Source organism: Tribolium castaneum, chromosome 4, assembly GCF_031307605.1.
Source record: "Tribolium castaneum strain GA2 chromosome 4, icTriCast1.1, whole genome shotgun sequence".
NCBI classification, from domain to species: Eukaryota; Metazoa; Arthropoda; class Insecta; order Coleoptera; family Tenebrionidae; genus Tribolium; species Tribolium castaneum.
Genome location: NC_087397.1, coordinates 7,387,256 through 7,409,478, shown reverse-complemented (window position 1 = coordinate 7,409,478; position 22,223 = coordinate 7,387,256). Strand labels below are relative to the sequence as shown.

General features: G+C 31.5%; 1 protein-coding gene across 3 annotated transcripts in view; it reads left to right on the top strand.

The window, feature by feature from the left end:
• Positions 1 to 9,103: 9,103 nt before the first annotated feature.
• The window catches only part of Abd-B (Abdominal B), a 62,056-nt gene continuing 48,936 nt past the window's right edge, over positions 9,104 to 22,223 (top strand). The window contains exons 1-2 of one of the 3 annotated variants that reach the window (XM_008203022.3): positions 9,739 to 9,866; positions 14,651 to 15,011. The gene's annotated coding sequence lies outside the window, so the exon portion shown is untranslated. Of the gene's footprint in view, positions 9,406 to 9,738; positions 9,867 to 14,650; positions 15,012 to 22,223 lie in introns of those variants that run through there. The other 2 variants (XM_015983960.2, XM_015983959.2) reach the window with 2 other exon arrangements.

Genomic DNA, 22,223 nt, shown 5'->3' with positions numbered 1-22,223 from the left:
AATTTTTTCTAATATGTGGCCATAAAACTGCTCTCCACATGTCTCTCAATGTCTTAATCTGGCCGAGTCACATTCTAGCCAAGGGCTGAAGAAAGGGGATGACTTTAGTACTTCCGCTCAAGTGGTTCACGATTGCAAGTTTGCGTCATCACTTCTCTATAACTGTTGCAATTTCGTCGCAGATATAAAACTGGATTTCGAAAGAAAGACGCCTTGGAAAATTAAATTCGTTCTATTAGTTCTGTACGATTTGTCGCGCTCAAGAATGCAAGAAACAATCCGGTAATTTGTTTTCATGTACCTCACGTACCTATTCCTTATTATAATTTTATTGCCCAAGTGCAGCAAATTCGATAATAAACGGCCGTAATGCCGCTTTGTTTAATTGGGAGGATGGAAAAATGGGCATATTGTGACGTGCTCAAGCACATTTATTAATTAGAGTGGATTTTTTAATGAACTATCTCAGTAAACTAGCTAAATACTTAAAATTATTGTGTAAAAAAATCATTTATTAGTAGACGCAAGACGCAGTTTTCCATTTTTTCAAAAATTTTAAATTGAATTGTAGCCTAAATGAGTTTCCAACATCCTACAGTTTTTTTATTATATGTTTTTATTACTGTTTAGTTTAAAATTATTACATCAAATCTTTCAGTTTCATAGTTATTTTGTTTTAGGTCTAAAATTTTTTTGTTTTTGAGGCTTCCACTATTTCAAATTTTTGGTTTCTTTATGTCTCCTCAGTATTTCGTATTATTTATTATTCCATTTTTTAAGATTTTCGTGGTTTTACTATCTTATCTTATCAATATTTTTACTTTGCAAATTCATAGTTTTTTAATTATCACTCTTTCAGTCACTTAGAACTACACAATTTTAATTTTACTGTATTTTTTGTTTTTTCTGTATTCCAATTTTTAAGTTTTTTGGCTTTTCACATTCTTAGTTTATTGTTTTTTTATTAAACATCTAATGTTTTAATTTATTAGTGTTTCTCTTTTTTAGTTCTATAGTTTTTTCTGTTTCTCTGTTTTTCAGTAGCTTAGTTTTTCAGAATTTTAGTTTCAATATTGTTTAGTTTTTAGTGTTTCCAGTTTCTCAGCGTTTCTTTGTCAGTGTTTGAATTTTTAATTTTTGAAAATATATGGATACTTTCGTGAATTCTATATTTTAAGATAAATAATTTTAAAAATTTATTTATCTCAATTACTATAATGGTAATTTTTTTTTAACCGACTGTGTAGATTTTAATTAGTTGTGTAGAAGTCTTACTTTTCTGGGACTCCTAAAGTTTTTTGTAATAAATTAAAAAAGAATGTGTTTTAGTAAAAAAAATCGAAAACTGAGCATAATCGACGATTTTATTTGCATCTAAGGCAAAATTAAGTTCTGTGAAAAAGACCGGCTCTTAAACCGGTGTTCTGGTTTTAGGAATGAATAACTGACCAATCGAAATATATAAAAGTTATCTCTTATTTGTTTATTTAGTGCATAAAAATTGCAAGATGATTGAAGCGTTTGCCATTGGATATGGAAGGGAAATTCCTCTCCCAACTGTAAAACAGACCAATCATAAAGCGAATAAAACTGAGCAAAGAATTGTTATTTGATTATTTTGTAAACCATATGGAATTTCGCTTTTTTCTAAGGAAATTTCAAGATTTCTATTACTATTGAGTTAAAAAATCGTAGACAAATTGTGGATTTATTTGTTTTTTATAATGATTGATTCACTTCTAACTCAAACATTTCGCAAGTTTTTGATTTCTGAAGTATGAATTAATAGGAAATGTATCCTAAATTACCAGATTTTAATGGGTACCTAATTTCGGTTTTTGTACAACTGTTTTTAATAAGGTTTTTAACTTCCCAAAAATCCGGTGTCTATTAGTAAGTTAGGGAAAGTGCAAGTTCGGCATTTATCGTTTTTATTCGAAATTAACAAGCAATAAGTCGGAGCTATAACAACATCATCGTAATCATAAAATAGTCGCAATAAGCTAACAACCACAAAACATAATAAAAACAAAAGAAGAAACTGTAAAATACAAGAGCTAAACATTAAAAAGGCATAAAATAATTTTACTCGTACCTTTACTATAAGCGTATTATTTACCACATTGAATATAAATTATCCACAATGTATTCGAGTAATCGTAACCTATTTTTTATGTACTTGTGGCTCATAAAGGAAGACATAAATCGAACACCACGAATATTTAAAACCGGCGTGTAAAAATAATTTTTTCGGTTTTGGATTGGCGCTGGAGTTAATGACGAATCAAATAAATTTTAACGCTTCGTTTATTGTGCTTTTAGCGATTTCGAATGAATAAATCTCGTGTCAATCACAAAATAATCCAATTATTTACGACGCAGCGTAAGCACTTCTTTGACTGTAATTTTATGTATGCAAATGACCATATTTTACGATCACTTGTTCAGAAAGCGAGATGTCAAGGTATAAAACTATCACCTGATATAATTGCCTGTCGGACCATTGTAGACTCCATCCATATGGAGTAAAAATAAATTAATCCCAGCGAGAATTCCAAGACTCGTACATAAATTAGGGACTTTATCAGCGACTCGGCCTTTTCTTATTTTAATAAACATATATTTTAGAAACGTTATTATGTTATCTGATCCCGTCTTTGACATTTACTAGACACATTTTATTTCTTTCGACCAATTGATTCGAGAGACTGAACCCAACCTACCTGCTTTATTTTTTCCTCCGCAACCTGTAACGTAATTAATAAGTTTCCGCTTGATTAGGGCGAATTTACGACAGCTGGACTTATCTTTCCCTGCGTCTAATTAGCCAGATATCGGCTGAATCTGAGTTTTGAAGCGGCCATTATCCAATGGAATGTTGTGAGTATAAGAAGGGTTTTATAAGAGGAATGGAACTTAATCTGAGTCTGCGTTCCATGATGTTTCATGGCAACCCAGGAGGGGCCCGGATAAGTTATGTGACAGCTGGTCGTGGTAAAACTTGGACTGGTTCTTTAGAAAAACTCTTTATGTGAGAGAACGAGCGTAGCCCCCCAAAATGGAAGTCGCACATTCGCATCTTTGGATATGTCTCACTTAACTAATATTTTAGCACGTCATTAAACGCGATGAATGTGCATAAGGACTGTAAATCACGGTAATATGGCTTATAAATATTTTTCTAGGACCGGAGTTAGACACCCAAGAGGGGTTACTTTGTTGCAAATTCGGGGCGGAACCATCTCAAGTTCGGAGCGGTGTTAAAAGACCGTGTCTTGTCTTGTATGACTAATTTTATTGTGATTTATTCTTGTTTGATTTACTTTAATTTACAAATTAATTTAAAAACTCTGATAGTTACTCGTTTTGTATCTTAGCTATAGTCGATTTTTTTATAATCAACTGTCTAAGAGCCATAAATAGTATTTTTTTAAATTTTGTGTAATTTTTTACCTGGAAAATTCAATTTCTTAGTTTTCAGCTAACTTTTAAAACTTTAAAAGTGGTTGGACACAAACTTACAGTCTAGTCTTTTGTCTTTAAGAGATGATTATTTAAAAAAAGAAACTACAAAGTCTAGTTAATCCTCAGGTGTTATGTCAATAGACCACAATCTCTGGCAGATGAATAACGTGTGTAACAAAAATTACTTACTCTATTAAACTGTGCTTTAAGTAGTAATAAAAAAAACTCAGATGATATTATAAAGGAAAAATTGTTTTAAATATTCAGCCGTACAATTGGAGAAATTTTCAAAACTGTGTATTAGGTACAGCATTCAGTAAGATTCTAAAATACCAAAAAAATATGGCTCGGTTTATTAAAAAAACTGGGCTTTTTTAATAGAAATTTGGAAACACTTTCAACAAGACGATGGTCTTCTTATTGTAAGCTATAATTAGTTACTGAGATTTTATTAAATATGGGAAAAAATGACAAAATAAAATTCCAGCCGGAAGCAAGATTATCGCAAATTTTCCAGACAATGGAAAAAGGTTTTCCAAATTAATGATTGACAATTTCAGGTAAAATTAAAAGACACTTTATTTTCAAGAGTATTTTTATTTCTTCTTAAGATTAATTGCTTTTGGAAAATTATGATCAGAGAGCACCACATCTTAATCACTTTTAAATAAAGCATTGGTCGCATTTTAAAAGACTTTTGCCATTTCAGTTCCAAGTAAAAGAATGTAAAAAAAATACGAAAATGTTACTTTTAACGTCTGTAAGATCTTTCAGCAAATGGATAAAATTTGACTTTTTTCAGCGTTGTCTTTAATTTTATTTATATTTTTTTATGTTTGGTGTTTAATTTATTTTTTAAGAATTTAGTAATAGATATTTTTAATATCAATAATATTATACAAAAAACAACTTAACCAGTGCTTAGTGTATTGCATTTTGGCATTATTTTACAGAAAATAAGCGTTTAGTTTTACTTTTATAAGAAAATGCTTTTAATTCTTTTCTGAAAACCTTTTAGCACCATTTGTTACAATACTTCGTTTTATTTAATAAAAAATGATCTATGTTATATCATTTTTATTGTGCAAAATTTTTATTTAAAAATATGTTCACGTATTTCTTGATTGTTTGTTAAGCTTAAGTAATAAATTGTTATTAATAAGTAATAAGTAATAAGTAAACGTTGTTTTTCTTTGTAAGTGATAAACTATAGTGCAAACTGAGTTAAAAAAATATTTTAATTAAATATAACCGTTCAAAAGATGATTATCTACACTAATTGTAAATACAAATGATCACTTGGTATTGTTATAAGTATTGTATACTTTTGAATGCAGGAAAAATTTTAAATAAACAAAAAACATATATTTTTTAATGACTAGCCTAAAAGTGCATATTAATTTGGTCCTTTTTTTGAACAGTTAACGTGTTAATAAAAAATAAAAAAAATAAAAATACAGGAAAAATTTTCGAACGTTTACAAATTTTGGTGAAAAAATAAATTGAACATTGTATGTGTCACCTGAATCGATACAATAGGAAAAATTTCTGCACAATTGTGTACTATTATTATAGGTACCTTTTGCTTCTTCTTCAGATTAAACTGTATAAATCGCTTCCTAATAATAATAAACACAATTATTACACGATTTTGTGTAAAAAAAAATAAACTAATAAATAAATAAATAATTTAAATGAGATTTTTTTTCACGCTTTTAAAAAAAACTAGACAGGTTAAGACAGGTTGCTGGTACTGTTGATAATCTGGTAGCTAGTAGCCCAAAAGCTAGATTTTACAGCTAAAATAAAAGTTCAATGCTTTCTCCAGTTCAGGGCATCTTTAGAAACCATTTTTTCATAAAAAAACTAATAAATAAATGTTTATCATTTATTGAAAATTTCGCATTTTTGGCACTCTATTCTTATTGATTACTATACAGACTATTTATACTATGCAATTTATTAAAATTTTTGATCTAATAGTTCATGACAGTGACCTCAGCAGTATAATGTATTGCGTAAATAACTTCAGCATCGCTTTATCTGTCAATATATCCAAAATGTTTACCGAAGAACGTAAAAATTTATCATGGATTTTTATTTCCGTACTGGGCTAACTAGATAAAAATTTTAGAAAATCGCATGGTAAAAGAGTATAGGATCTCAGGTGGTTCTGGAATTTGAATTTGCTGCATTTAATTATTTTTTTTCTATAAAATTTTTGAAAAGTACTAATTTTTATTAACCCAGGCAATTAGTAAAACCAATTTTTTTATATACTAACTTTGTCCGTTTTTTCTTGAAAGAAGATGCAAGAAGTTTTAATGCCTACTACGATTCCACATTTATTTATAGACAGATTGATAGGTAGGTATTCAGAAATTCAGTGTTTTTAGTTTCGTGTGTAATTCTTCAATTTATTAGGATATTGAAACTAGATTACTCTTCTGAAAAATTTGGTGTAATGAAAGACGATGTAGTTACAGAGACAAAATTAAAAGCTTTATTCTTTGTTAGAGCAAATCAGAACAGATCGAAGTTGAAATAAATTGAACAAGCCGATTTGAAAGAATTATTTTAATTTTGTCTACGAGGTTGTACCTAACTATGTAAATCTTTTTTCCACTATTATACCAAATTATTATTATTTTGCAAATACATTGATCGGTGTTTTATTGAAGTTGGGTTTGAATTGAGTGATGCTTGTGTAAAAATCGATTTTTGCGTAAGCCAGGCCCCCACTGGCAGCACTTAGCCAAATCAGGCCCCATAACCATCACCCGTTTATAGTTCGCCAATAGTACAGATTACGTCGCACTTAACGTCCGATTCCGGCCACCATTTTGTCCCTCGGTGCTTTCAAAATACGGGTAATTACAAACCTATCGCTTGGGTGTAGTTTCAGGTAAGATTGTTACATTGTGGCCAATTACAAGCGCAAGAGCCATCACGTTCCCGATGATCTATAAGCCATAAAGCAAGTTGTTTACTGGCGTCACCCCTACTTTTCTAATTAAACTTGCAATAATTTCTAAGTGCCTTAACCTCGTAAACGGCAAGGTTGCGAAGAGTTTCAGGCCGTCGATTTTAATTTATGTACGTGTTCAACTGATGCTGAATTGGGTCAGGCACATGTGCGCTTTTTTAAGTAAATATTCGGCTGATGCAAACTAACTCCGGGTAATGGGCTCGTTAAAGTGTAATCCCTGCAAATTTTCAAACGGCTTTATGGATATTAGCTCCTGAGTATCCCAGATGAAGGAGGTTAGATTCAATTAAATCCGAGCGCTGTTATGGCAAGGGGAAAACTTGATTAAACATTGCATTAAGCGAGTTATCAGTTGATTACTCGAGGAGGAACTGGCACGTTTCGGAGGATTCGAGCTTTACGACCGCCTGTTTTTACGCCAATGCTAAGACGCCAGCGCACTTAGCGAAAAAATCTAATTAAATATTTCAAGTCAAGCTTTTAAACCAGGTATGCCAGAACCAGGAAGAGCCCAGTTGACCATTTTTTGCCCCGAAATTTCCATATTTCGTGTCACAAAGCCCAGTGGTAGGACGCGGAACTGCTCCCTTGACAAAAACGTTCGGAATTTGAAAGAAAGCGAAAGTTGTCCATGTTTGGGTTAATCTGGGGCCATAAAAGCTCCAAGAAGCCGTGTTGTAAAAATAAATCGTAGCGAATAAAATAAAGGGTTCGGGGGCCGCAAAGGGTTCGGCTACTGTATGTTTCCAAGAAGGTGTTTTTTGCTACCCTTATTTATTTTGCTTACGTTGGCAAATATGTTTGGGAAAGTTTAAAGTAAACGGTGCAATATGTTGCTGTTTACACCTTGCTGTTTGAGACGGACAAATATTTAGAGACAAAGCCGGCTGATTAGAATTTTTAAACTTGTCGCCTGACATTCTGCTAGCATTTCCGATTATAAAGGGAGAATTTAGTGCACGACATTTACGACGACGCTATTTAATACGGTGCGAAGATTTATTGGCGTTTTATCGAAAGCAAAGAATGGATTTTTGAGACCTCGCGCTTCGGCCGAAATTTATTCATAGAAAATTAAATGAAAATCTCAGTGAAACCTGTCAGTGTAAATATTCATGAAAATGAATACCATAAACCGGGAAACTGCATAGTATGCAAACTGGTCATAAACCCGGAGGTAATTGCTATTTTAATACCTCGGCAAACACGTACATAACTTTCCTTAAATTCACGTTATAATGACGAAAAGTATCAGCATTTCGCGCTAAATTGATTTCGGCTGAGATTTAGACACTTTTAAACACGCTTTCCATCATCCGTGTGTAAATATTTGCGCGAAAATAGTCTATTCCAAACATACGTGTTTAAAATTATTAGTATTCTTCTAGACTGGTACAAATTGCGGATAAATATAGATACACTAAGCTAAACATTGCAATAAAATTTTCGCTGATGCAATGACTTGAGTTTAATCGGTGTTTAAAATCGATAAACTGGACGACCAAAGTACACAGTTTATTCGTTATCATTAGATATTAAAATAAGCTTCTACTTTTTTCCAAGACATATAGCTATACAGAAAATTTTAAAATGAAATTATTCTAAAATGTTGAAAGTATATTATTGAGAAAACAACTTCAAATGTTGTGTTGTTTATTTCTTTGTTGTTGATTTGATCGTCTAAAATTAAATATCTATGAATATTTAAAAAAATTAAATATTTACTTTGATTCAAAAATGTTTAGGTACAGAAAGTAACTAACATGAGTTTTAGAAAAGGATTTATAGGCAGGTATTAACATAACAATAAAATTTTGTTTAAAAATTTAGTAGATTTTTTATACGTAGTACAGCCACTGCAGGAAAAATGCAACCTGACTCCGAAATTTCAAGTTTCAAAATACACAAGAATTTGTAATTTTCACTGTCTAATTTTAATATTGTTAGTCTTTCATAATGAAAATCTTTGTGAATAAATTTTTAGAGCTATTTTTACGCAGAAGATTTTTTGTCCCGTCCGTCATGTGTAAACAAAATGTAAATTAATCAGAAGTCACAAACAGATTCCACTTTTTACTCCAGAAATAGTTGTTAGAATATATTCAACAATAAAAATGTGAGTTTTTTTCGTGTCCCGTCCGTCATCAGTTTGTATTTCAAACTTTAAAAATGTGGCTCTAAGTGTAGGTTGCAAACAAATTGACTGGTACTAAGGTCCTATAAAAAAAATCATTACTTTACCACTTTATTACTGAAAAAAAATTGATGGTATTATGTAGGTATTTCATTATGTTATTAACTAAGTTTTGTATTTTTTAATACTTGCAATCTTGGAGGTAATAGCGTCTGGTTTTATGGTGGTAAATTTTTGGTTTTTTAGTGGCGATAAGTCGTCTGGCTATTTCTCTATCAACCTGTGTTTTACCTGTGTATACAGAGTGACCTTTGTGTAGTCAAACGGCGGATGCGATGAGCAATATAAGACAACAAAAACAGTTCGCCGAAAGAGGTAAAGCGGCTTATTCTTCTAATTAGCACTTCTATACGAAATTCCGAGCCAGCTGCGCTTCAACTTAGCTCGGGTTATTATATGATTTTATGGCAGCTCAGCTGTTGTTTGAATACAACAGTCCGACCAAAGATGTTATTCTTCAATATCACAGTGTCGCGATAAGCCTAAAAGAAAAGACGTGTTATTATTTTAAGTGCGAGTGTTTTTCGTAATGGAGTGTCGACAACATAAGGGTATCACTTGTTTGGATATTTGTCTTTGACAGTTTACTAAATAAAATACAACGTAAATTATTTATATACAAGTACAAGATGAAGTTTGTGACTAAGATCCGAACATGTGTTCGAATAAACTGTGAAACAACATAGGCTGTGTCCGACTTGCCAAAAGCAGAGTTATCGGTTTCTACATCGATAAAAAAATTCCAACAGACAGGATGGTATGTTCAACATTTTTAACACACTAAGGCGGGGCCTAAATTGTTTATAACTGATGCGACCAATTGAACATAGGCATAAACAGCTCTCTATATTACATTAAGTTACAACGGTTTTTACCAATAGGACCTAAATGAAACCAATGCGCATCGCAAACAAAATCAGTATAAATTATCTCTTGATAAAAAAAAATTAAACTAGTGTTATTAAACAAATTTTTATCTAGTTGTTTGTGAATTTCTCATGGAAAGTCAGAATTACCGCTTTAACTAATGACAAGCATTTAGACATCGAATATTACTATTTTCCATTTATTAATTCTCCAATTCTGAAATAAGCTTCGATAATAAAAGTGTTTTTAAAATTTTTAAAAGTGATTAATTGACAATTTATCTGACAACTGATAATTGTGACAATTTTTGCCAGAGGATTCAACTGAGCAGAGCAGCACATTTTTTTACAGGTAAACCTATTTAAAAATTACTTAGATGAGAATGATTTAAAAACACGTTGTACAAAATGAACGCACATCTAAAACCATTAAAACCATGGGTGGCATTTTTCAAGCTTGCCTCACGTCAGGTGCTCTAAACACTAAATTATAATTAGCTTTGAAATAGCAAAATAACAAAAAAATAGTTTTTGATTCAATTACTGGTGAAATGAACCGACTCGTAAAAGTTTCATGTTTTTGTAACAATGGAAATGTCGAGATAAATTTATCAAAACATTAAAAGGAAAAATTAAATCAAATGAAGCAGGAATTGTTTTCTTGAATGAAACCAACTTTATGAATACTAATGATCGGACTAATTTGTGGTTAATGGTCACTATTAGCAAAATTGGTCATATTTTCGCGTAACGACTCTGTATAATTTTTGCTAACAATAACAATAAGAATCGTTTAATAAATCTTGCGCTATTTACAATAAAAACTCGTAAACGTACACTAAACTTAATTAATTAGTTTATTAAGCCATAAAATTACGTTAACACGTTTAATGTGTTTGCGAGTAGGTATAATTGATAATTTTATGATTAGCATTCTCTGTGTCAGCATAATTCACGCGTTCGTTGCGCATTTTTCCGGAAGCTGTCCAACTTCCAAAATCAGAAACTGAGTCATGTGAAGTGTTTCGCATAAATTCTAAAATTCCACCTTATTTTAACTATGCGAATTTATGGCCCGTAAACTCTGTTCGGCATTTTTGATCCTGACCATTATTTGGATATTCGTCGAGCATTTACTATTCCTTACATAATTTGTTTTAAGTCGAGTTAATGGCACACATGTTTCGAGCGAGTTGTTTAAATTATCGCATGATTTACGGCCGAATCGGGGTCAAACAGCAAGGGCCCGGACACGGCTCCTTGCGGCGCGCTTTTTTCAGATTCGCGCAGAATTTCAGCTCGATGTGCGGGCTTTCAGCGAGATTATCGGTTGCCCCGGCAATGCAACGGGTCGATAAGTGAGTCTGGTGCTCATTGGTCCGTCGGAAAAGGCCCTGTCAGGCTTGATAAATGGCCGGGATAATTTCTTCGAAAAGCTGAAACAAGCTTTCGGGGATATTAAAGTCGGAGATATGTGGGCAAAGACCGCGCTGGGATGGGCCGACATGGTAAAATATTCAACCATGATGGTCGGAAATAAGAAAAATCACGCTCCAAACAACTTTGTTTTATCGCTCGGAGAGAGAAACCACTTGACGTTTAAGTGGCTGGAAATTTATGAATACAATTTATTCTGTTTTCAGCTGTTGGAGAAATTACTTCAGGAGTTTTTTAAAAATGTTTGTACCTGAGCGTCCCGATTTAGCCAAAGCCTGCGCTCTCTGTCTTTCATTCAATATCACGTTACCTCTTGTATATTTAAAAAGAAAAACAAACCCGGCGAACGGAACAAAAAGAAAAACTACCATGTAAACATTAGTCTAAAACGTGTCGGATATTATTTACATTGGCATGAGCCAGTTTAAACAAAGCCGGGAAAATCAACAGAAAAAGTGAAAACTAAATAAACAAACGCTCGAAGAGAGTTCGGTGGATCTTTTGACATTCAAATTACCTCCGAAAATTCGCCTCGATTGGACGGAAAATTTTCGAAATGTCAAACACCTGCCATAAATATTTCCCTTGAAATCCCACTTTACTCAGCGATTAACGACTTGTATTAATGCATAGCGTTAAAAGCTTTTTTATGTCGGAGTGGGAGGAGGGTGAGCGACGAAAATTTGTCGAGACCAAGTTAGCAGATTAATTGGACTAATTATTTTAAGAAGAAACCGTTATGCGGGTCGTTAAAACTTGCGTGGTGACAAATTGTGTTTAAACTAAAAATTCACGCAAGGAAGTGGATTCTGCATAACAAAGACCTTCTAATTTCTGTATTTTGGTTTGAATTTTAAAAAGTCAACACAAATCTAGCACCTGCAGAGGAGTTCTCACTGGTCGAGATATTTTATTTATTTTATTCAAGTTATTCAAGTCTTGTACTCAACAGTAATGCTCCGAATGCATTTTGGTATTCGTGGGAGGGATTTTAAAGAATATTATCTGAAATTTTAAATGATACGAAATAACCTAATTATGTTCAAACACTTTAAACACTGGTTTTGTTTTTTAAAATGTTTAAACGGACGGATATTTTGCACCTAAATCAGATTATCGTAAGCTATATCAAGTTGTCAGCAAAATTATTACCTAAAAATAAGATATAGCGGCTTTAAATTTTCCGAAATATTTACGTAGTTACTACAATGAATACTCCAAAATTTTGAATAGGTTTAGGTTAGAAAAATAATATTTTTTTGGATAAAATGTGTAGTTTTACTTATTTACACTAATCTTACGGTATCTATACCGATTACTAACAAAAGTAACTTTTAACAGTAAAATTACCTACCTATAACTACCTACCAAAAACTACAAAGCAAAAATTTTTTGTATTTTTTTATTCCCATATTTGTATTTAGTTAAATTACGTTTGAAAAACTCTAAATAGGTACTTATAACACAATATTCATTCAAAGCTTTAAATATTATTAGGTACATTAAATGGAAAGAAATTTATTTTTGCATCTAATGTATTATTAACATTCCTAAATTATCTTAATTTTTGTTGACATTAAAATGTTTATTAGCCAGTCATCGGTTTTCCGCAAAAATTGGAACTCGAAATAGCATAACAGTATAAGAATTTATTTTGTATCTAGTATACAGAAAGAATAACAAAATTTTAAACAGAACTGATCGTTTAGTGAGTGAATAAAGAATATTTTTATATGATAAAACAGCTATAATTTGTTGTTTAAAAAAATATATCTAACTCAATATGTTGAGAATGTTAGGAAATACAGAACAATGAGATAAAAGTATAGTTTTAATGTAGGTAAGAATATTTTTTTTGATCATAGCATATAATCATTTCAGCAGTTGGTTTTAGTATTTAATTTTTATTCTTCATATTTTTGTCCTTGTATCTTTTTTTATACTTAGTTTAGTCAATAAATTAATACAAAAAATGTACGTGGTTTATTTGTACAATCTGTTCTCTTTTTTTACCCAAAATTGTTTTACTTTTTCACTCAAAATAACATAAACATCTAAATAAGAGTTTAGTATCCAGTTACTCAAATTGCAAAATTGTTTTACACAATATTGTGTATAATATCAACAACTTTGTTACATTACACAAAGCAATGGGAATATTTAAGATAAAATTATAATAAATTTTGCCACAATTTTTTGTGACAAACTGATATTTGCTTACAAAAAATGTTCTAACATATTTTTTTTTAATTAATTTGTAGTACAAATATTTCACACATTTTTTTTAAGTTTACCCAAAATGTTTCTGTCACTGATTCAAACACAATTTGTTTCAAAAATATATTTATTTGTATGACTTTTTCACACACATTTTTCTCTGTGATTTGTCAAAAAAATAATAAATTAGACAGAAGTCCCGCGCGTGCTGTTATTATTATTTCTTATCTATATTTAAATTTTCAAAATTTTTATTGGAAAAACGCTGCTTGAATGTTGTTTTGTTTAAAAATTGACCTAAAAGTATTGCCACAGTCCTAAAAAACAGTGTTTGCAACTATATAGAGCTATAGATTTTATTTTTTACTTAAAAATTATAAAGTAATTTTTGAGATAGATATAAAATATATTTTAGCAGACTCATCTAGTATCGTATAGGGAACGTTACTAGGTAGATATACAAATCGATACTAAATTAAATTTTTTTTTATTTAGTAAAGAAGAAAGCTATATCCAACTGAAAAAATTGAATTACCTAGTAGGGATTAATTCTTAGGTACTTCAATTTTTCTAAGAACGTAAAATTAAATACAATTATCAGTCTAAGTAGGTATTATAAAGGAAAGATGCAGATTCAAAAAAATAATAATATGTAAATATCTTGAAAATTTTTTAAACTAGGTATAAAAAACTCTCTTATTACGTCCATCAGATGAATAAAAAAATTAATCACTTTACATCTTTATTTAAATCTGTAGCCGACCAATTGTTGCAAGAAGAGTGTTGTTATGGTTATCAGGTATAAATCCGGACTAAAGGCGATTAATTTTGTAGGTATTTAAGATACAATTGGAGCTTATAATAATTCGAGTAATCCAAAAATACACAATAAAAAACATAGATTACTATTTAAAAAAAAGTTAATGCCAAATTTTGCTATCTAGCTATAACTTGATAAAAAAAATTATGACTGTAACCAAATTTTCAGAAAAATATCATTATTAAACCAATTAAAATGTCTTAAAATCTCTAGCAAATTCGGCATATAATAGAAACTGCTTTATATTTTTTTTCACTTTTGTGGTCTAAGTTATTTTTTAATTTTCTAAATCAAGTAGATAATACTTCTTAAATTGTATCTACCATTCAATTCAAACAAAATAGGCTTTTTACAAGTTTTTAAATTATTTTAAATTTTTATTTAAAAAAAATAATTTGGCTTGGTATTAATAATATGTTTAAGCTACATGTATTTAACAAATTTTAACAGTTTGATATTGACTATTGGTGTAGAATCAGTCCTGAAGCTAAATTTTCAGGAACATTTTACCAACAATCCACTTTTCACCGTTTGAACCCACTTGTAACAGGTACCTGTCCCACACCCCAAAATTAAAAATTCCTAATGAACCCAAAAATGTCCTCTATCAATCGCATCTCCGGGCCTAAAACCCTATAAAAATTCTCTCGTAATGGCCGTAGAGCAGCTGAACAGAGAAACGGCCATCACTGTTGCGCGAGTGCGAGCAAAATGGAGCTATGGAAGAAAGCGCATGCCCTGCAAAGTCGCCAGCATTTGCTTGCAGGATCCAGAATAGATTAGTAATGTCTTCTGTGGCGGAGGCGCAGGCGCCTTGGAGTTGACGTGTGAAGGCTTCTTGGCGGGCGTAACCACTCTCGAACTTCGGCTGATAGCATGAATCCGAAACCTGCATAACAAGTGTACTGTGTGTGATAATAGTTTGAAGTAATAGTGAAAATAAAAATTTTATTAAACGTTTTATGGATTCTATTTTTGACGGCCACACAATAGATCGCAGAGTCGGCGCGCGTTATTGCCAGTGTAAGTGTTAATGTATTTATTTATTAGTTCTTTAAATTGATGATGTTTTAAATGCTTGGTTCACACAGGGTGAGGAGCCTGTGAATTATTACTTCGAACTTGTTTTATACCAAAAGCTACTTTTATTTTAATCACAAATAACTAAACCAATATCTATCTAAGATATTTGTTACAAGTGAACAGTTATACGTATGACCAAATAGGTAAAAGAGTCATTACAGTTACAGAATTAATTATTTTCTTGTACCTACAGCATATGTCATCTCTACATTTAAAGGCACTTTTAGCAATGCTGATTATTTATTTCTGTTCCTGTTATTCTCAAAATAAAAAAAATGAAAGTATGAAATGTTAGCTGATAATTTTCTGAATCGAAATGGCTTGTCACCCGAGCCTGTTGGCAGTTCAATCTGAGCGACCTCTCGCTGCAATTTCCGTTTAATTCCTGCTTCAGTTTACTGCCGAAGGATACAAGAAGTATCACAATAAAATCCAGGCCTTATAAATGGCCCCATAAATGTGAAATATATTTATTAGGTGCCAACCTCCAGCCTTGTAACCCTATCTCGGTATCACGGGAAATCACTGAGATATTTCTTGTCGGAATAAATCATTGTTATAGAATTAATCAGACATTTGTTTATGTTTCGCGCATTTCGAATCGACCGTAAAAGTTAACTGACCGCAAAATGATCATTTCGTGAAGGAAACATTTTCTTATTTAATTATTCCAAAGCTTAACAAATTTATTCCATGCTTTATTAAACTAATAACAGCTTTCGGGACGTATCTAATCACGAGTTCCGGAAACTTTATTGCTTTTATGTCGCGAGGAATTTATCAGTTTGCTCACAGATATTTGCTAATTAAAGAAAAATGTGTCATTCGGGAAATTGAATTTTTTAAGTGTTGGATTTATGCCGCTTTTAAGCGACGCTATTTCAGGTGTAAAATGTTTTAGCTGGGAATAAGTTACCCATCGTGTTTGAACGAAAAAATTCAATGCACTAAACATGCAATTAAACGAAAATTAACTCGTTTTAACACCAACAAATATTCTATGGTCCGTGTCACAAGAACAATGTAAAATTTAACTACCTGACTTGTGTCAACAAAAATTCATTGATTTTAAAATCGTGGAATAATGACGATCATAAAACGCGCAAACGGTATAATTGTGACAAGGATTGAGAAGGGTTTTAACTAATTGTAACGACGGCTTGTTAATTGCATATTTAAACACCGGTTCGTGAAAGGCACTGCATATATGGCCACTTAGTAATTATTTAAGTATTCAATAGCTTCCATTTCGGTATACCTACATCAAACTTCTTAATAGTAAAATTAATTACAACAGTTATAAATCATGTTTTGTCATTCTTAAAGTGAATTATAAGATTTAAAGTGTACAGCTACTTAGAATGCGTCTATTGTATTAATGCAAAATGTCAGAAGTCATCGCTACTTAATTATAATTACTTGTAGTCTGTTATTCAGGTTTAAGTAGCAGGAAAACCTTTCACCACACTCGTGGTGTGGCTAATGGCGTAGGCGGAACTAATTATTTTTGCACCAGCAAATAAACGAACAAGAAAGACTATGAAATAAAAAAAACTTAAATATATTTTAAAAAAAGTTACTGCAAAGTTTTTAAAAAATGAAAACAGCAATTCTTTTACTGGCTACAGAGTTAACCTGTGGCATCTGTGAAGGGAAAATATGTGGCTTTTTTCTCCTGTTTCAGGCAATGTAAACATCACATTTTGACGTATGTATTGGTAACTACTTAGTCGACTCAAAAATCGATAGATTTAAAAAAATTAAAAGAAAAACGAATGATATAGTACTTAGTTTTGAATTATTTTTAAAATACATATAAAGCATTATATAGGTGCTATAAAATAATTGGGAAGCACTACCTAAACCTATTTAAATGCGCATACTTAGCTAGGTATATGCAGGGCTGTAGCCAACTTTTGACTGCGGAAAGGGCAGATTATTTGTGTAGAGGGGCCCAGTAACTTTGAATGTACTATAGCTTAGTTTTAAAGTTTATTAAGGAACAAAAACGTATTCTGTAGGTACAGCAGATCTTAACCAATTAAAATAAAAACATATATAGGTAAACTAGAAACAGAAAACTATAGGTAACCAATATAGACGAAAAAAATATCTGTTTGCTATTAGATTTTGATATAAATATGGCAAGATTATTTTCTTGTGTGTTTTTTTCTTCTCGGGAATTAAGCGCAGTCATAATAATGGCCAGATTTGTTTTCCTGAAAAGAGTGTTTTTATATAATTATATATGGTTTATGGTGCTTAGGTTTGATGTTTTTAATCTTAAAATAATAAATAATACCTAACTGTAATAATAACAAAAAAATGTAAACAACGCAAAATCATAATTTTATAATTATAAATTTTCTAATTTTGATTTTTCTACAACGTAGCACCTAAAATTTGTATGGGAATGATGGCAGGATTTTCAGGAGGTAGGGTTTTTTCTTGTCTAGCCTTGCGCTGGCTACGGCCAAGAAAAAAGTAAATGATATGAAGAAAATTTTAGTTAATCTCGATTCGGGCAGTTTTACTACACATTCAATTTACGGCTAAATCCAAAAAATAACCAAAGTTTTAAACAGTAAATTAGTTAAGTACATAACTTTATAGTTTCAACGTTTGACCACAGTTTTAAATCAGTACCTATAAATTAATTATGTGTTTATAATGAGGGTTGAACCGCTAAATTTGATGGTACACCAGATTTTTTTTGCTTTTTTGTTTTGCTCTAAATTTTATCTGATTTTTTCAATTTTACATGTCTTTACCTACATCGATATTTTCTCAAAAAAACCTTTACCTAACAATGAGTTTAACGAATGTGACAACTTACTGATAACTAATCGTTAATGATATTGTTAGTCAAAAATAGCAAATTTTATACGCATTGCACAAAGCCAAGCATATAGATAAAATAAAGAAAGTGTCGTATTTTATTGACGGAAAAAAATAAATTTTGGCGGAAAATCGAGGAAGAATTCAATTCCAAAAAACAATACCTTTCGTTGTGGTTTTAAAAAGAAAATACGGTTATTTGAAAATAATGAAAAATAAATTTTTAGTTAACAAAGAGATATTCCCCAAAACAGGCGACGGAACAGTTCGTGTCTCGGTATGTGTGTGTATGTAATACTGATAACTAAGAAAGTAGTCCCAATATTTTTTACGTAGATATTTTTAAACCTATTCGTTGGATTACTGCTTAATTTTTTCAGAGTCTTAATTTACTAAATTTTTTACTACTTGATAAGCCAAAGTTATGAAAAGATTTATTCGGATCTCATTTCCAAAATAAATGGCTCTTTCTCTTACAAACTCTTAATCTTAATATTTGAAATTGTGAGACAAAGTTAAGCTGGAATTCGAGAATAACTTATCTACTTAAAAAAAAAAGTACCAAAATTTAGATGTAGGAAACTTAAATTTATAATTAGGGCTATATTAACTTCAAATGTAATAGAATAATGTTTTCATTTCATTTTTTTGGATATATTTAGTAAAATTTGCATGCATTTACCGTTCATAGCAAATTTAGTTTTTATATGAGTTTAGTCTTGCATGCTTTTAGTTTATTTTAAACTTAAGTACCACGTTCTTTTTTAGCTATGTCGTATATTATTTTAAACATTTAACTCAGATTATTGGAAAAAAAAGATGAGTTAGGTGTTTTTTTAAAACTCGATTCAGTTTATCAAAGAGACTTTATTATCAAAAATTATACAGGTTATAGATAAACTTACAAACTCTATATCTGTTGAAGAAAAATCTATGATAGGTACCTACCTTATAGTTCATTTTTTTAACTGAGTTTAAAATAGTGTACAAGTAATACAATTTTCTCTAAACTTAAACCAATTTCACTCTCTTCTTGCCTTCACATGTCGTTTTATATTGTAAAACATTCATAACAGGGAAAAAGTGTTGTCAAACTAAACCATTTTTTGTGGACTATCTTTCTAACAAAAATTGTTAAACTTTATTTTCTCGTTTTTAAAGAACGTACTTTTTATTCTCTTTCTGTTTTTTAATTGTTTAATAGTTATTATTACGCAAAAAATTATTATTATTATTATCAATTATTTTGAAAGCTTTAAGTGAGCATTTGCTATGCGTTCTAATTAGTATTTTCTGTGCTTATTTTTGCCTTGGGTAATGTCCCATTTAAGAGTGTTTTCGATTAGCTGTATCGTTTTAAGCGTAGTTTTAGCGTCCATTCTGCATAATAAGATTCGTAATGATCGTGAAACGGTGGAATCTGAATGTTCCAAGTCAATTTCACGGCTTGTGCATCGTCGGAAATAGTTGGTTTTATTGCAATAATTGATGTCAGTTAAGTAGCGGCTTGAAAACGGAAACTCGCATTTGAATACTGTAACATCAAATATAAACATGCAATAAAACGACTATATCATTGTTTTATGACAGGTATAACAATTAACAGGCCACCAAACGCTAATTATTCTTATTATACCTATACCTGTCTGGTCTTCGTCTACCGTTCATCTCGCTAGTATTTTTATGGAGGCCATTCAGAATTTTTATTTGTTTACAAGTTTATTTAACTTAATTATATTGCCTGCCTATTAACTATTTACACAGCACGAAAGTAAAAGTACTAAAAACTGACCTATGGCACACACTAACCGGTATAAATTATCCCATAAACATTGTTTGTGGCTCTGGTTAGTGACTACTTTAAAACAGAGTAAAATATTAAGATTGTTTGCTTACATGTTTATAAGCTCATTTGTGTATTTAGCTTTATCATTACATCAATCACCAGGCAAATAACGACCAACAATTGATACTTAAACGCAAAAGAAACAATAAACCCACCACAGATCTATTGTTGTAATTATCAAACCACCCTTATTTACGATAATTGCGAATCCATGTCTCTACCCTTCCCTAATACAAAGAGGCGGAGCCTCAAACTTTAGGCCCGGTCATTTAGTAATGGCTTCTGGGACGCGACCAATAGCAACGCGCACTCTCCCTTCTCCAAGATTCCGGTTTCGCATCGAGACGCGCGATTGGCCCGCCTGCCATTAAAGCACTTAGCAACGCTCGTAAATTTTGACAATGTCATTGGCGCTCGCTCGTAAATAATGGCTCGGAAGTTCGCCCGCTTGTCGTCAGGGGCGCAGTTTGGTTTGAGGAGAGAATAAATCTGATTGTAGGGCTCTGTACTGCTTAATATAGAAATCTATAACCAATTTTAAATAAACTTTCACAAATTATAATTGTGACAATTATTTAAAAATTGTTTTTTTATTTGTTAAATCAAATTAGCTTGGTGTCATCTTTAATTGGTGTCTAGGTTGGTATTTCTAACATGAAATTGTTATCATAGTTATTAACAAAAAAGTAGTTGGGTGATTAGTTGCACCTCCTACGTTCAGATGTCGCTTTTTTAGTTTTCTGTTTTGGGGGTTGTAGCTTTGTAAACTATGCACTAGAGCGTCTTTTTGGTCATTTAGTAATCTTGCATCAAGGGTGATTTTTCGCGAGGAATGAGAGTCATTTATCATGAAACAATCTGTGTAATGTTAAAGTCATTCAAAAATTTTATTGTGTTGTTATGCTCATTTAGCTCGGTAATGACTTTATGTATGGTTTAAAAGTGTTTATGATCACAAAGTGGTTTATTAAATGCTTCGAATCGTGTGTATAAGAATTGGGTTTTCCGAGTCGTCCATTAATGATATCGATACAGTTTTATGGAAGTTATTGACTGTATTAAAGCCTGCAGCACTTATGATAGTAAAAGCAAAGCCATGCAGTGGTTTTATGTCGCGTATAAAATCAACTCGGAGCAAATTAATGCATTTATTGGCCAAAACAATGACAAAATGATCACAAATTCTTTCGTTGGAATTTCAGGTGGTGCTGCTTGATTTTATCTTTCTCCATAAATTAAGAAGCCAATTTTCTGGAGGCTTTCTTATAAATTAAGCTCTTTATAGTTATGGATTTTATAATTTTTGCTTTAGTGCAAACTTTGAAGTCACCGAAGACATTGCAGATTCCAGTGCTTTAATGGCGGTCACAACCTCGTGTTCGATTAAAAAACACAATTATTTATTGCCGCGATTCGTGAGCTGAGTAAACAATAAGAACAAAACACCTAATGGTACGATGCTGTGCCATTTCCAAGACAATGTAGTCATAACACTCACAACCGGTCGTGTTTCTTGTTTTGAAGCTACTTTTATGCGATTTCTCTTGCTAACTGGGAACAGACAACGAAAAAATCCGGGTTTGGTTGGTCGCAGGTGGATTTAAATGCGAAAGGGCAGCTAAATGACTGGTCCGAAGCTTAGTATAAATTCAAGCGTCGCATGGGAATGGCTGTTTTACCGACGGGACGCAGCACTCTGGCGGCCATTAAACGTGGGCCGACTCTGCCGGCAATTAAAAGCCAGCTTTAATCCAGTAGTGGGTCCCTCGTTCCCAACTAGCTCTCTGTTTATAAATAGGTACCCTTATCTCGTTTACATCTGATGCCAACATGGACGAATAAAGGGTTAGATGACACGTGAAACGCATACGGGTCTCTTGTACTTCAATTAAATTATCTCTCGTAAATTCTCTCCGTATTTAAATTTTATTAAAAGGGCTGGCAGTCGTTAAATCCAGGGGTGGGGAAGGCAATTTGTAAACTGTTATTTTTCAAAATGCTCTCATCATTTTTTTATCTCATGTTTTCTGCATTTCTGGATGTAGCTTTTAAATTGTTTTTTTTTATTGTAAGTTTAGGTTGATTTTGTTTAATTTCTGAATAATTTGATCGATTTGACAAAAACAAAAAACAAACCGTTTCTTATTACCTACGTATTTGATATTGAAGCTGATTTTGATTGTATGTATATTTTTTATTTTAATTATTTTATCAAGTTGGCGCTCTTTTTCACTTTATCCACTGTGTCTCTTAATTGTTTTTGTTCAGTTTGCAGGCAGAGTAGGAGACAAAATGTCTATAGTTATTCAGTTGTAAAGAAATATTTTTAATATGTTTTACTGTTTCTATTTTTAATTTTTGTGGGTCTTTTTAGTCGTAATAGACCGACTTATGCTGAAGAGACTTGGATCAAGTTTTGTTTTCTATATGCTTTCAGAGTTAGAATCTTACTAGTTTTCTTTAATAAA